The following is a 17,472-nucleotide window of genomic DNA, read 5'->3' on the forward strand; positions in this document are numbered from 1 at the left end:
TGCAGTCGGGATTTAAAATAAGAGCTCGGAGACACGATATCCTTCAAAACATCAAATTTCATTAAGATGCGATCACTCCTTCGTAAGTTAAAAATGCCCCATTTTTTCAAATTTTCAGAATTAACCCCCCCCCCCAACTCTCCCAAAAAGAGCGGATCCATTTCGGTTATGTCAATCACATATCTAGGACTTTTGGTTATTTTTCCTACCAAGTTTCATCCCGATCCCTCCACTCTAAGTGTTTTCCAAGATTTTAGATTCCCCCCAACTCCCCACAATGTCACCGGTTCTTGTCGGGGTTGAAAATAAGAGCTCTGAGATACGTTATCCTTCCAAGCATCAAATTTTATTTAGATCCGATCATCCGTTCGTAAGTTAAAAATAACTCATTTTTTCTAATTTTTCCGATTTAACCGGCCCCCCACTCTCCCCCTCAGATGGTCGAATCGGGGAAACGACAATTTCTAATTTAATCTGGTCTGGTTCCTGATACACCTGCTAAATTTCATCGTCCTGGCTTACCTGGAAGTGCCTAAAGTAGCAAAACCGGGCAGACAGACCGACAGAATTTGCGATCACTATATGTCACTTGGTAGATACCAAGTAGTGCCATAAAAAGTTTCCTATAAAGCGCAAATTACGTTCTATAACTCCTGTTTATACATAGTATAATAAAAAGTTACATATTTTCATGAGAATTTTTTCTATGGGGAAGAAATTGAGCTAATGTGCGTGTAATATTGGGAGATTGCTCATTCTAATCTAAATTTAAAATTCTATCCCCCATAATGCCTTGTAGTGCCTCATTAGTTCTTAAAGATACACGGAGTCAAGGCATATACATGATTTTATTTTTTTGGGTGGGGGAGGAGAGGTTAGTAAAAGAAATAAATTTTATTTGATAGTTTCAATAAGAATTAGTGTATCCGAAAATTCTGATTTTAAGCTTCATTTATAAAAGTTCATTCAATTGAGACTTCATAGACACGTATACAGTGGTTTAGAATCTGTATGGAAAGTTACACTTCCATTCTTCCTGAAAGCAAATCGGCATGGAAAATTTAAAAAAAAAATAAGAGAAAAATTGGAAAAATATTTTTATTTAAAAAAAAATCCGGAGAATAGTGGTTCAATTTTGAAAGTATACTCCACTTTTAGAAAATAGTGGTTTCGGTGCCATTTTGTTGAGAAAAATTGTTGACAATAACGAGAATTATTATTACCTTGAGAATGGTTGACCACGTTAGCCATCTTGATTTCGTAGTCAGTCTTTACTGCAAAGCTATCTTACTTTTCCTTCGCTAAGTGGCCTTACATTGTTTTCATCATTTCGCAAGTGGGCAAGGGGTCTCCCCCGAAAAAAATCCTCTATATGGCCCTGGTAAGTGATTATTGATAAATTTTCAGTTTAAAAAGGCAGAATTTATAAAATTTGTTTTATGGCTATATAATCTGTAGCATGAGGAAACAATTTTTAAAGCGAAAAGGGCCCGAATGACTGCGACTGATTTGTGACTGATTTTTAAAATATTTATTTGTCATCTGCACTATCGTTTCTTTCTTAGGGGTTGCATATAGGAGGGGATTAGGTTCTACCTAAACTTTGCCAGGGGGGCACAACCCGATCCCCCAAGGAATTGTAGGTTAGACTCTAAAATATCTGGAGAAAATCCAGTTTTATTTGGTACCAGGGGTGAGCAACCTGGATAAATAAAAGTAGGTATTGCTCAAAACCTACTAATGATAAGAGCAATACCTATTTCAAAGTTTTGTTTTGCACACGATAGATTAATCTTATGGACCTTTCTCGCGGCATTACTGTTATGCAATCTTTGGATTGGAAACTAGGGCAGTGTACATTTTTGACATCAATGTTGTATCTGGGTGTTAAAAGATCTTTCTGTGATTGATTGGAATGATCTGACGAGAGGAACCTGTACACTAACGTAATTGTTTTGTTTTGTTTTTCGTTATTGTCGTTACTGCTAGTGTTAAACGGATGCTTTACTGAATATTTTTAAGTATGTATTTGTCACCGTGAATGTCCGACATTCTTGAATGTCGATATGTTACCGTGAATATCCGCAAATTGATCAATGTCGACTTTCACCAGTGCATGTCCGAAATACCTTTTTTTTCTCCTTCGATTTAGTCAGCGTTGCCAGTCAACTTTTTCAGTTTAATGCAAGGCTTGATGATGGCAGGTTAGGTTGGGCTTGGTTAAGTTAGGTTTTTAACCCATTTCTGGTATTTATAACCAAATTTAACATAATCTAACCTATATGTGCAAAACCTAACTTTAACTTTTATCATCATAGTTTGCGTAAGACTGAAAAAACTGACGTCGTAAAGCTTGAATCCAAGCAGAAAAAGGAATTTCGGACGTTCACCGGTGAATATCGACATTATATAGATTTCGGCCATTCATGGTAACATGTAGGCCTACATTCAATAATCGTTCAAGACTAATCACTGTGCGAAAGATTTTAAGTATGAATGTGTAAAGCCTTACAATAAATTCAAACGAGCAGAAAATGCGAAGGGCTACCGCCCTTTCTATGCTAAAGTTTGACAAGTACGTTTCTGGATGGATTTATACAACAACATCTGTTTGTTGTCTTATATTTTATATGGCTAGTTCGTTGATTTTATTTTTATTTACTCACTCCAATTTTGGAGGTTAATAAAAGTTTGAATTTGAAGTTTAAGTTAATAATGCAACGCTCACATCCGGTCTAAATATTCAGGATTTTCGAAGATATGGAGGGCCAAAGTAGAATCAAAGTTGTCGTTTTTATTTTCAAATCTCAGGGCCTTATATAACAAAAAAAAACTATCTTAATCTAATTTTGATGCAGTTTCTATGTACACTTCACGCGATGTCCACAAATGTGAACAGGCCTTACTAAGAAAATTAGCGGAAAATTCTGCTTGGTCAGATTATAAAACCTTGAAAATTGACACAATAACGACGCTTGTTCGTCTTTGCAACAAGTTCTCTTTGTATTTTGAGTTCCGAGAAAAATTTTTCCTTCGGATCATTGGCCTTCCCATGGGCACTGTTTTGTCTCCTTATTTGGCAAATTTTTACATGGATTTCATAGACAATCTGTTTTGAATAGTTTCCACTTAAAATACTATCTGGTTTCGCTTCGTTGATGATATTCTTTCTGTTTGGGAACATGGTCAGGACTAAAAGATTTTTTGGCCCGTTTGAACTCTTTCGATTCGAAACTCCAATTTCACAATAGAAATGGAAGATATAGGAAATCTCCCTTTCTTGGATATTTTAATTACAAAAAACACTCCTAGCCTTAAATTTTCTATATATATAGAAAGCCGACCCATAATGATCGGCATCTACATTTCTCGTCAAATCACCCTCCTTCTGTGAAAAGAGGGGTAATAACCCCTTTAGTCGACAGAGTTCTAAAAATCTTCCCGTAATCACTTAAAATCCGAATTAAATTTTGTTTAAGGTATTCTATTCTTCAATGGCTACCCAATTAACTTTATTGAAAATATCATAGATAGACGATTAAAAAGGTAAAACAGGAAAATAGGGAGCTCATCCCCCTTGATTGAGTTACTCCGACAATTGAGAACGAAAATTTCACCATATTACCGTACTTCTCGAAACTTAGCGACAAACTTGGAAAAATTAAAAAGAAAAACAATCTCTCTGCTTCTTTCAAAGCTGAACAAAAGTTGAACATTTTTTTCAACTCGGGAAAGGATAAAACTGACTCTATGATAGGTATTGGTATCTACAGAGTCCAGTGTTCATGTGAGAAATTTTACATTGGCAGGACCTATCAACAACTGGGAGAACGCTTGCAAGAACATAAAATTTCAATAGCTAAGTCCCTGAAATTTGAAAATAAAAACGACAGATTTGATTCTGCTTGGCCCTCCATATCTTCGAAAATCCTAAACATTCGGTTCTTTTTGAGGAGGCAACTTTAATATCTACTGTAAATGGCCTACCGCAGTCTTTTAGAGAGGCAATTGAGATAATAAAAATATATGTAAACAGAAATTTGGCTGTAAATAGAGACACAGGAGATATTTCCTTCAGCCCAATTTATAACAACTTAATATCAAAAGACTCGATCAATTCTTTCGCCTAGTCTAATTTAAGACAACTATCTAATGAAAATCAAAGTTGCAGAAAAGCAAAGTCTATTGCGAACCAGAGAATAATTGTTCAATCTAATTGGCGAATTTTCTTGTATTTATTTCTGTTTTTCTTTTTCTTTCTTTTTTTGGTTCAGTATCTATTCTCCTCTTGATAGCTTCACTTCGAAAGGTCATTTTTTTTGTGTATTTTTTATGAGCACTGAGGACAACTTGGCGGAGGTCCTTGTCAAAATATTTGTTTGTTCTTCGTCTTCATATTTTGCCACTGCCTGAAAAAATCCTCATTTCCTCACCTATTTAATTTTATTTTTCATTTATTATATCCTTTCCTTTCTTGGTTTCATACTCTCACTAGAGGATAGTTTCTGTTCATGTTATCTGTTATCAAGCTCTTTATTTTCATTTGGAAAATCTTGTTTTTTAATTGGTTTCTGATCGTTGTTAATACGGTAGTCCGGGTAATCCTGGATATATGGAGGGCCGCCGACTCCTCAATCCGCCACAATTTACATTAAAGTGTTAAATTTTGGTAAAAACGTAGAGAAGCGGCTCTCCAGACGAAGACATAGAAAGACAAAAGAGAAGTATTTTTGTATTGCTTACTTTTTGCTGTTTTTATGGTTAAATCTGTGTTTTTTATGGCACTTGTCCATCGGTCAAGTGCCATATAGTGGTTGCAATTTCTGTCCGTCGGCCTGTCAGTCCCGGTTTTGCTAATTTGGGCACTTCCGGATAAAGGACGATTAAACTTGGCAGGTGTATCAGGGACCGGGACAGATTAAATTAGAAATAGTCGCTTCCCCGATCCGACAATCTGGGGGGAATTGAAGGTGCGGTTAATTCGGAAAAATTAGAAACATTATTAAAAAAATGTCTTATTGAATGCCTGCATAGCGCAGTGGACACGGTTTTTATATTCTATTTAGAAGGTCATAGGTTCAATTCTTGGCCGGGACAATATTTATAATTATTTTTCTTACTTTGCCATTTTTTGCATTGATTTCCATTTTTGCAGTGGTGCTTATCATGATAGCCTCCAAAAAAACATGACCGCGATAACATTGCGGAATGTTGGCTCTTCCGACATCGTCACAAGTGCCATATGACCTCTTGGCTCTTGTTGACATTTACCCCCCCCCATCTAATTGTTATATATATATATAGGCTATCAAACTTAAAGAAAACCAAACTGTGAAATTTTTACTGTTTGGTAAGCAATGGGATTATCTTTGTTCATTCCATTTTTATTCACGTTGAAATCATTTAGAATGATATTATTTGTTCAATAATTTTCAACACGATTACTTAGGATAAATTGGATAGCCTACCTTAGAGTCTACACAGAGTAACCGATTTTTAGAAGGGATCAAAGAATGGAAACAACAACAAGTCAGCATGCATATTATTTAGCGATAAATGTATTCATCAGGGGAGGGGAGGTGCATAATCAGTTTAACGATTATTATGTTAAAAGGAGCATAGAATAAAAAATCTGAAAATGCCTCTCTCTTTCGTTTTAGATTGTTTCTTTCTAGAGAACCCCTGCTTTACATTGCCTATATACCTAATTTTGTATAGCAATGCTTTTGCTTAAGTGTCCCTTTGGTGTATTTAATTATTTTTTTTTAATTCTGTTTTCCTTATTAGTTTCTTATCTCTTATATCCACCTCACTCAAGAATTACGTTGTGTAACTAATCATTATTGTACTGTAGTAACCCTAGACATGGAAAACGCTATACACTATTTTTTTGTTTAAGATTTAGCACAAATGTTCTTGAACACGTATGTTAAAATTAGGTAAAAGTCTAGAATAGCAGCTCTTTAGAAGGAGGCATGTTAGAAGAAAAAAGAGATACTGTTTTAGATTGCTAATTTTTATTTATCATATGTTATTTTTTTAAGTTCATTTTCATTGTTTTGTTTGTGTTTTTGACAATTCGTCCCCGAACCCCCACTATTGTATAGCCCAGGGCTACGTAAAAAAAAGAACAGTTGATGAAAATTGATTCGAAAATAGGAAAAAAAACAAGGAAATATGATTCATTGATACTTGCTGCATATTATAAAGTAAAAATTGTATATTTTTTTTATTAGTTGTTTTTTTATAGCCTAGGGCTATATAAGACCATTAGAGAGAGGGAGCGGGGTATGAATTGTCAAAACTCGAACAAAACCAAAAAATGAACATGAAACTAGCAATCTGAAATGTCCCTCATGGCAGACATGAAAATATCTGTTTAAGTGTGCCTTCTTCTGGAAAGCTGCTATTATAGACCTTTACCAAAAATTATAATGCAACATATTATTGAGACACTTTTTTTCTATAACAATATTATGTTGTTGATACTCATAATATCAACTGAAGGGCGCATCTTTCACAGTCGTTTTAGTCATAAAAAAGTGTCGAATGTAAAGACAATTTCCATGCACTTCCCCCTGAAGCGAAAAGTAAAATTGAATGTCCCTGGGTGCTTTTATGTTATAGCGCCTATGTTGTTCTTCATCCATTGACGCACTGTAGAAACGGTTTCTTCGTTAGTTTCTTTCATCTTAGTGTGAAACAAACAAAGACAAGTAACAGAATAGATGTGAAATATATAATTTGGGCTATATATTTGCGGATTAGGGGAGTGGGGTGGGGGTAAAGTATTTGGACAGTGTCTGAAGTTAGAAAACAATACTTACTTCATAATATGCAGAATAATTTGTACCCAATATATTTTTCATGTAGGCCCGCTATACTTTACCCCTCACCCACCCCCTAAGGTGCAAATATATAGCCCATATTTGTTTCCAAAATATTATATTTTCATCATAATTTGTGATATTTCATTAGAATTTGTCAGAGAAACAGTTCTACTTAGGTTCTTCTTAGAAAAAAGTTCTACTTAGATGAAGAGCTTGACATATTAGCTATAACATATAAATACCTGTCCCTGAAAATTTTAAAAACAGGAACGTTCAGTAGGATATTTCGAGTTATAGAATTTTTTTTTAAAGAATTCATTTTTTAACCATCTTTAAAATTAGGTTTTCTCATCCTTTTTGATTTCTTATGTTTTTTCTAAGGAATGAAAAACTAAACAGTAGCTTGCTCTAGTTCTAAGTTCTGATCATTCAAAAAAGATGTTGACTAGGTTTGATTAATGAGGAACGATTTCTTGATAAGGAACATGCGTTTATTCCTTAGTAAACAACAAAGAAAGTTTAACATAACATGCTGTGTGAAACTGCATGAAGACTGCGTGAAACTGCATTGGAATGATTTCTAAAGAAAAACAGGCGTTGAGTAGTTTTGGTACTTATCGGCTATATAATAAACACTATAGAATTTCGATCGCGGATGATGCGAACGTGACACAAGAAACTGGTGAAGCAACTTCTTTATATCAAATAATTAGCTTTGACTTGGCTGGAAAATAAATTGTAGCTATATCTTATTTAAGTATTTAGTTGGTATTTCGGTTTGGTTAGGTTAGTATACTATATGCTATGGTTCTCCCCTCCTAATGCTCAATTATATAGCCCAAATTTGTTTCTAGACTATTATATTTTCATCATATTTTGTTTGATTTCAGCATTAATCGAACTTCACTTCCAGAGTGTTTACTATATAACCGATAAGTACCATAGTTTCTTTGTAAATATATCAATGAGTTGAATTATATTTTTCTAGATAAATAAAGTCAGATTTGGGAAATGGAAACCGAGGGACGTGGTAACATTGAATTTGGCGTTGCAAATCAGGAAAACGACGAAATTGTCCTCAAAAGAAAGAAATTGTTGGAAGCTAAAAGACATCTACTCCTTCTTGAAGAACAAATACAGGATTTACATTTAGTGTTAAAAAGGTTTTCAAGAAAACATAGATCCCAAAAATGCCAATACAGTTTGAAACAACGACTTGCGGTTCTTTCAGGTAAGTATTCAACCCTTTTTTATTATTCATTAAATATAAAAGAAAACTTTTTCTCAGAGAAAAAAGCTGCGTTAGAACTAAAAGGAGCGAGAAATTACTCTGTGTATATAAAGGGGCGGTCACGTTTTAAGTCCTCTGCTCTTTATGCTTAAATTTGACTAATCTTTTGTTGAGAGATTGACCAACATTTAAATGTTGAAAATTTTGCGGTACAGAGCAGGGGGCAGAGAGGATGACAGCCCTTTTCATGTATAGGATAAACTTCTGTTTGTTCTTAGGTTTAACTTTGCTCATAGACTTATTTCAAACCCATTAATTTCTCATAGAATACATGTCTGTATAGAGGGCAAGGGAGGGGGACCAGAGTAAAACTGAGGCTTGCACTCTACAACCTATGTTAAACAACCAAAATAAATTACGACTTTTACGGTTATGTCCTTATAACATACGGAATCCTCTCGAAAAGGAGAACTCATCGGAAATCTCCCTTGGATGTCTCTACTCCCACGTCACTTTAGACTACCACGCTCAATACTAGACCAGGGAATCTATCAGGGTGTAAACGAACAGGTAATATTATCTGTTCTCAAAACTAGCTCAACCCTTGGAGCTGCACTTCCGAATATCTTCAGTCGTAGAAGAGGTCTCAATAAGACAGTAATATATATCCTAGAACGAGATTGTATCAAACTCAGTGCTTCCACTTTGTTCCTATCAGATTTCCGTTCGGTCTGTTTAAAAATTCAGAGTTTGCCTGCAAAATTGAGGTAATAGTTCGAGAATGGCAAGGTCAGAAGGTACTGGACAATGCCGACTAAGTCAGGGAACCTCTGAGTACCTTTCGGTGTTTTTATAGAAGCCACATGACGCCAAAAATCACAGATATCTGTCACATTTGGAGGATCAAAAAGCATTAAACTTCGCCATTTTTCTATTATTTTTCTTTCATCCCATAATAGTGTACTATATCTCTGGTAGAATATTTTGCACAAGATCAATTGCACTTATGTCCAAAGCTGTCGTAGGGTCAAGGATTTCGCACAACGTAAGCAGTTCGTCCTCGACGGAAAATCTCTGCTTGATTTGCTTCATGGCATCCACATATAACTTACAATAACATTCATAGATAGCTTTCACTTCACGTTTGTCTGCTTTTGTAGTCGGATTTGACTGCAAGGCTTGAAGAGACTCGTGAGCTGTAATTCTCATGTATACATTTTCAGCTGGAAGGTATTCAATTGCTTTGTCAGGGTAGAGATTCAAAAGTGAGGTTGATCTGATGTACTTAGTCATCATGAAATTCATGGTCAGTTTTCTCAGAAGTATCTCCAGCTCTAATTTTACTTTGTAACAGCTCCAAATAATTGTTAACAGCTCCAGCACGTAGAGCTAGAACTCAAGTTGAATCTGAAACAGTGGATTCTTTAGGGCTTGCGTTGTCAGTCATTTGCTTGAATAGGATCCTCTGCTGCTAATCCCTGAAAGTAGCTACTAAGCGCATCCCTATTATACAATAGTTGCTCAGCGTACATCCCAAGAGACAGCCAACGTGTCTGACCTGAGGTAGGCACATTGAGGACTAGGGTGTCCGTAGACTTCTGATGCAATCCAAAGTCAGAGCGTCTTTTGGCACTTATGCTGAAGTGATTATATACTTTGCGACACAGATCTTCCAATTGCTTTGGCAGTTGTTTGTAAGTATAAGAAGCAACCAAATGAATTGAACAATTGCTGCACTTGACACATATAACGGATGAAAATTTTTCTTTGATTCTGTTAACAACCGAGGTATCACACCCAAACATAGTATTACACGTGTCCGCAAAGAATCTAATCCAGTTCTCTGTAGGTATGTTTTTATCTTGAAGAACATTACAAATTTGGCTGAAAATGGTTTCTACTTTCCCATCAGAACACTCAACCTTATCCAGGTGGTCTACTTGTATTTCAAACTCCTTATTGCAGAACAAAACTACAACAGTTGTTCTTTGACAACCACATCAGTTGTTTCATCAATAATGAGAGGAAAAGGCGTCGCTCTCAACTGATCACACAAAATTTTATTGTAGTATGGTTCTAAAGAGTGTGGTCACCTTTTGTCACATTCTAGTAGGAGGAGAGGGGCGTATCCCGACCAGGAATTCATATGTAGAACGTGCACTTCCCTTTTTTCTGAGGGTTATTTAGCTTTCCCAGGTATAATGTAGCTTTACTGTCCCATTTTCAGGCTCGCTGTGCACCCGTTTTCTCGAATACGAACGGATGTATTCGTGAGAGGCAAAGTCTAGGCGGTATGTGACCTTTAACCTAGGTCTAAGCACATCTGCATCAATTTCTAAGACATTATTTTCTGGCTAGAATACATACCCCCCCCCCCTGCGAGCAGATGTGTTCTGACCTCTTAACCTGAGATGCAATCCTTAACCTGATTCTAACCCTACCTACATAAATTCCCATCTCTCCCCGCTTAACAGGCAATTTCTAAGTGTGTATGGTAGAAGTTAAGGCGTTTTATAATAAGTTTGTTTATTAATAAAAAAAAAATGCATAAACAAAAGTCTCTTTCATCAGATTCCTTCTTTTCAAATACATCCTCATCGACAACAGCTAGAGGTGATAGATCATTAATATTTACTTTATATTTATCTTGTAGTGAAAAGTCGGGTTCACATTTTTTACAGTATAATGTAACTTCACTTTTATTATATTTCTTTGTGGATGGTCTCAACTCGAAAATCATGATTAAGGACCCAGTGCTAGTGTCGGTATACTGACAGGAATTCTAGTTCCCAACCCTGTGGCTAGGGATTCGTGGCGCTTATGTCGCTATGCTAGGCCCTTCCAAGAAAATTTTCTATAGAGGCGTTAGAAATGTTGAATTCACTTTATATTCATCTTGTAGTGAAAAGTCAGGTTCACATTTTTATAATATAATGTAACTTCACATTTATTATATTTCTTTGTGGATGATTTCAACTCGAAAATCATGATTAAGGACCCAGCGCTGGTGTCGATATACTGACAGGAATTTTAGTTTCCAACCCTGTCGCTAGGGATTCGTGGTGCTAATGTCGTTATACTAGGCCCTTCCAGGAAATTTTTTTATAGCGACGTTAGACCATTTAGATTCACTTTATATTCATCTTGTTGTGAAAAATCAGGTTCACATTTTTTATTATATAAAGTAACTTCACCTTTATTATATCTCTTTGTAGTCAATAATGCTTCTTTCATTCATAATATAAATTTCACGCGTTTGAATTTGCTTATCCACAGCAATATGCAATTTCTAAACATCTCGTAGGGACTCCCCTACATTATTTTCAGTCTCATTTCCAAATACGCCCCAGAGACAATGTTTACGAGCTCAAACCTTGTGAACTAATCTTTCAACATCTGACAAGTTTGTGAAAACATTTGAATTTGAAGAGTTATTGAGGTAACATGTGGCTCTTTCAAACCCATTTCATAGAAAGTTTTTACCTTTCGCAATATAGTGTAGCTTTCTTGACGTATATTCGGGGTTGCTATGCGCCATTTTTTCTAAGACTAGAGGATAATCTTTCCTTCCTTTTATGAGGTTTCTTTTCTCACGCGCAAACGGTTCAGGATATACTAGGAAAGACATACTTTTCTGCATTCTCATATTTTTTGAATTTCGTATTAGGATTTTCGCACTTTCTCGGATTTAAAAACCTTGCTTTACATTTTTTGTACAATCCTTTCGGACTAATGTCAGATTTTTCAGCTTTGCCAACACTCCCATACCAACCTTTATTAGTCAAAAAACATTACTTTATTAACTTCAAACATTATTTTTTTTCTTTTTATTACTCATTAACCATGTTTTTGAAGTTTTGTACACTCCTTTTGAACTCCTAACTTTAGATTTCAACTTTGCTTCAACACTCCTACACCAAGCTATTCTAGTCAAAAGACATTATTTTATTAACTTAAAGCATTGTTTTTCTTTTATTAGTTATTAACCATGTTTTTGCATTTTTGTACACTCCTTTCGGACTCTTAACTTTAGATTTTCAGTTTTTCAGCACTCCTACACCAAGATTTACTATTCAAAATACATTGTTTTATTAACTTCGTACATTATTTTTTCTTTTATGGAGCATTAATCATGTTTTTACATGTTCGTACTGTAATTCTTCACTACTCCTTTCTGTTGATGTCTGGGTTTACATGGATAAACATCTAATATTGGCATGCGTGTACTGGTAAGTGTAGCCAAATTGGTCCGACCTAAGGTTTCACGAGGTAGGAGGTACACGAAGAGTGTCTTTACTATATATAATTACTAATTTAGTAATTTATTCTACAAAGTTACTAATTACTAATTACTTTACTAATTTATTCTACAAAGTCTATGTACATTGTTTGAAAACAAACAAACGATTAATTTTACGAAAGTACTGCGCGAGAGGAACTGCCTTAAACACTTCAGAAATTTGTGCACAGGGGATTTGCAAGGTCCCTTCGATTATGTATTTAGAAATTCGCTATTCCATATTCTGCTAAAACTCGCCCATCTACAATACTATAAACCAGTATACCACTTTCCAAATTCCAGAAGACAAACATCGTGAATTCCACCGGACCAGGTGTTTCATTTAACGTTTCCGAAACATTGACCCTAATTACACACATATCTCTTGTTCCGAGAATTTTATTCAGAAGTTACAGTACACTCCTTAAAGACCCTTAATATTAGATATTCAGTTTTGCCAATATTCCTTTGCCAAAGCAATATTAGTCAAAAGAGATAATTTTTATTATCTTAAAACAATCTTTCTCGTCGTATTTTCAGGATAGCTACGTACCGTTTTTCCGAAGACTAGATGATAATATTTTCTTCTTTCTATGAAGTTTGTTTTCTGACACGCAAACGTTTCAGGGTACACTCGAAAGTCATACTTTTTTCTATATTCTTACATTTTTTTTGAATTTCGACAAACTTTACATGCTTGCCTTCAGATATAAGCTTTCCTACCGCTAATGCTTAACTAGGTACAACATTAATCTTTTTTTAATGTAAAATACATTCAGTAATGAAAATATTCGCGTCAAGTGATGTATTACTACCTTTTCTTAAAAGAAATGGACTTAGAGCGGGAAAAAGCTTAACATCAACTTTTATACCAAAGGTAAAAATTGGGAAATGTAAAAGAAACCATGGTTAATGGGACCAATTAAATGAACTGATTTAGATAGCTCTCCATCTTTTAGATAATATCCTGACGATGATCCACGTTTCGCTTTCACAACAGAAGGGATTAATAGATCCTAAGATAGTATAATTTGCTCTGTTTTAGGGATTCGTGGCGTAAATGTCGATTTAGTTCCCGACTTTTGATTTATGTCGATTTAGTTCCCGACTGAAATTTTAGTTCCCGACTTTTTCGCTATGGATTCATGGTGTTAATGTTTCTAAGGTCCTTCTAGGGAGATTTTCAATGTAACCCCACTTTTTTACACGGCAAACGGATATATGGTCTACTATGAACGCTTTTTTCTCACACTAAGATTTTCTTGTATGTAAACCTATGGGTTTTATTAACGTGAGAGGCAATCTTTGAACCTGATTCTAAGGCCCAAGCAACGATTCCTGAGACACTGTTTCACGCTGGGAAGTATCCCGTATTCATTTTCTTGCCAAAAATATTATTGACATTTTTCAACCCCTGATAACAATATTAATTTCCAAATAAGTTTAATGGGGTAAGGGACATGAAATTACCGGTTCTCCAAAGTTTCTTTTCTGATACGCAAGCATTTCAAGATATACTTCGAAACCAAACAGTACTTGCAAACAAGGTGATTTTATATTTTGTTTTAAATGATTATTTTCCTATATTTTTGAGCATCCTAGATGATGATCATATGATTGACGATTTAAGCATGCTGGATGAAAATGTTGCAAAATGAATGGACTTTTAGAGATTTTGCGAGTTCAGGGTGCAAGACTAAGTCGCTTAGACTGGGAATAAATAAAGGTGAAGAGGTGATGTTGGGTAACGAGAAGATCAATCAAGTGGACAGCTTTACTTACTACTGCTACTACTAATAACTCACTGCAGCACCAAGCCGTCTGAGGCCAACACAGCTACGCACGCTCCTCCTCCAGCCTAATCTATTCAAGGCCTCCCTCTTTACATCCTCCCAGGAAGTTCCCGTTTCCATTAAATCTTTATTTATGGCATCCTCCAAGCCCAGACAAGGACGACTTGCTTTCCGTGTAGCCCCGGACATTTGGAAAAAAAGGACCATGGTAGTATTATTAGTAAAGACGGTGAGTGCAGCAAAGGTGTTAAAAGTAGAATAGCCAAGGCCCAGGATGTTTTTTTACAGTTGAAAAAAGTTTGGAAGAATAGGAAGACAATTATGCGAACCAAGATTAGAATTTTGGAAGCTAGAGTGATGACATTTGTCAAGTATGGTTCTGAGGCATAGGTGGAGGAGTTGCTAGACGTTTTCCAAAGAAATTGCTAACGGATTGTTTTGGGTACTCTACTAACTGACCGTATGACAAATAGTAAGCTATATGAAGAATTTGGTTCAAGCCCAGTTTCTAGGGCTATAATGAGAGAAATCATGAGATGGCTAGGGGATGTTCTGTGGATGAAGAATGACAGATTGCTAAAGATTGCCCTTGTCGGCCAACCTTCTAGGGCTAAACGAAAAGCAGGTCATCCCCGAATGGGATGGGAGGATGTCATAAGGAATGATTTAAGGGAGATGAAAACTTCTGGGGATGGTGCAAAGAGGGAGATTTACGATGATTGGGATGGAGGAGTACCGTGCGTAGCTATGTTGGCCTCACTCGGCTTGGTGCTGAAGTGAGTTGCTTGTGCATTTTAGCATCCTGGAAAAGAATTTATTTTGTAAATGTCTTCACTTTACGTTTTTCTGATTAAGGGGCCAAAAGTCCAACCATTTATCTCGGCGTATTTTCTTTGATTAAGTTGCTATGTATAATAATCACTGCCATTGCTGTCTGTATAAGAGATGAATCTGATCTTTTCCGGTATTTTTTTTCAATCTACATAGGCACTGGTGGGGGGGTCCCCCTCTTGAAGAAATAAATAGAAGTTACCCTACAAAAACATGAAATCAGATGTGTACTTTTTTTTACAAGTTTTTTCACAAACACTAAAAAAAAATTCGATACGCTTGATTCTTAACCTGGCATCAGATTAGAACTACTCTCCCCCCAAAACCCCAAGAAACAAAAAATGGTTCATAAATGCTAAATTGAATTAGAAAATGTGCTCTAATCAATATTTTCATTATTTTGGGTGTTCTTCTGGTCAAAAAGTTTCGGTCTGAGCAAATTAACTGCATTTGAATTTACTCCTCCGTCTTATACCCCTATGGTGTACCTCTTAGGCAAGACCGAGCTTGTTATCTTTTTTTATTGTTAGTAGGAGTAGGCCTAGTAGTATGTGTCAAAATGTTATTGTTTTAATTTGAAAAATAACATTTGGATTTTGAAGAATTTTAGTCTCAAATCAAATTCTATTTTAGGCATACGCGTCATGTACCAGAAATATTGTCAGACACTAATTGAAGAACTTAGTCGTGTTCAAAACTCCCGTCGGGATGGATACTAGCAATCAAGAAGATGTGTAATTAAAGTGATGAACGTGGAGAAGACTCTCCCGACATCACTGATGATATTTTTTTATGTCTAGCATTCAGCACACAAATAACCTAACTCAAAGGACCCAAAAACATACGATAACTTTGCTAGTTAAAATCCAGACCAACAGCTCTATAACCAAAACTAGGCAGTCTAATGAAACAAAACCTTACGTATAACTGACAAACAACTGAAATTCACATAACTGAAAAAAAAACAAAGCCCCCTTCACTCCACCTTTTTAGCATTAGTATATGGAAGCTTAAAAAAAGGTGCTTTTTATTCAAGAGATCTGTTTTCCAAGGATAATAATAAAGACCCTCCAGAGACACTACTGTGGCATAGGGCGTCGAATCGACTTTTCAGTTGCTGGGTCTTTTTTACAGAGACGAGTAACTAACAAAAAATTAACTCAAGGGAGGCTGTTCAAACAAGACCTTCAGCTTATTGTAACTCAATTCATAAAATCTAACTTAGACAAAGTGATGATTTCAGTAAACTACTCCTTGGATAATTTCAGTCTTCAAAAATGTGTCTTTCAAAATTCATTTTTAACAAAACAGAGTAGATCCAGCTTAAGAGGTGTAATTCTAGCAGCTGCCTGTGTTGGATGATATGGCTTAGTTAGTTTCTCTGTTGAACGGCACTCTGTTCCACTTTATTAGTTGGGTTATATGTGAATGGAACTGTGATGCAACCGATGTTATTAGTACAATTTCCATCAAGTGTGATGGTATGAAACAAAACTACAATAAGTACATTTTGGATGTATCTTAACTGCCATTTGTTGTTCATTTTCTGATTCTTAAATGGTAATATTATAAAAATGTTCAAGTTATTAATATATGTCAAATTTAAGATCCATAGCCAGCATAAGCCAATTTTGCAAAAAATAGTAAAAATAAAGCTAATAAAGATTTGAAATAAAAAATATAATTAGTGAGTATAAATTCATAATTTTAAGGCATAAGAGTTAACTATACTCTTAAAGAAAAAGAAATGTTTTCGAACGTTAAAATGCCCTGTCGAATTTAAAATCCTTACAATCAGCTCGAAAAATACTCAACGAAAACTGAATTTCTTTTTAGAGATAATTTTTTTTTTCAAAAGCACAAGAACTTATTTTTGAGTAGTGTGCTGAGATCCTACTAGTTTAAGTTGAAAATTTTCCTAACACATTGGTGTGAATTTACTTATTCCATCTTTCTTTTAATTTTTTTTTGTAGAACTTGTTTATGCTTATTTTATTTTTATTGATCATTGATTATTCGACGCGTTTATGCTAATGAAATGAACTATTGGCCTATGCTTACTTGTGACACTCGTGCAAACCGGCTTAATGAATTAGTTTCGAGATTTTTATTCCTATTGCTACAATTCGAGAAACCTGTGAAAAAAACTGGTGTTTTAGTGTTTTCTTTATGAATCGTTTTTAAATTTTCTTGTGTGCATAATGGAGTCAGTTTAGAATCACTTGAAATAATAATAAAATTATTTCTTTATGTGATTTTTTATTGGTAGGCCTGACTCATTAATTTTTGTATTGGCATACAAAGACAAAAACGAAGACTGAAAACAAGAAATTTAGGAAAATACTAAACCAAGCGAACGTAAATTTGACCCACTGAGTAAAAAGAAAAAATAAATATAATTTTGGCAAAGAACCCCCCCCCCCCATAAACAGTCCTTAATGCCAAAGAAACAAGTAATCTTCTGAAGAAGCCTGTACAGAAGGAAAAACAAAAATGCTCAAATTGGTT

At 35.2% G+C, this 17,472-nt stretch overlaps 1 long non-coding RNA gene across 2 annotated transcripts in view; it reads left to right on the top strand.

The window, feature by feature from the left end:
- The window catches only part of LOC136026930 (uncharacterized), a 35,521-nt gene extending 18,307 nt beyond the window's left edge, over nucleotides 1-17,214 (top strand). For both annotated transcript variants that reach the window (XR_010617446.1, XR_010617447.1), the window contains exons 2-3: nucleotides 7,819-8,061; nucleotides 15,598-17,214. This is a non-coding gene — a long non-coding RNA (uncharacterized LOC136026930). The remainder of the gene's footprint in view (nucleotides 1-7,818; nucleotides 8,062-15,597) is intronic.
- The last annotated feature ends 258 nt before the right edge of the window (nucleotides 17,215-17,472 follow it).

This window comes from Artemia franciscana, chromosome 1 (assembly GCF_032884065.1).
Source record: "Artemia franciscana chromosome 1, ASM3288406v1, whole genome shotgun sequence".
In the NCBI taxonomy this organism is placed as follows: Eukaryota; Metazoa; Arthropoda; class Branchiopoda; order Anostraca; family Artemiidae; genus Artemia; species Artemia franciscana.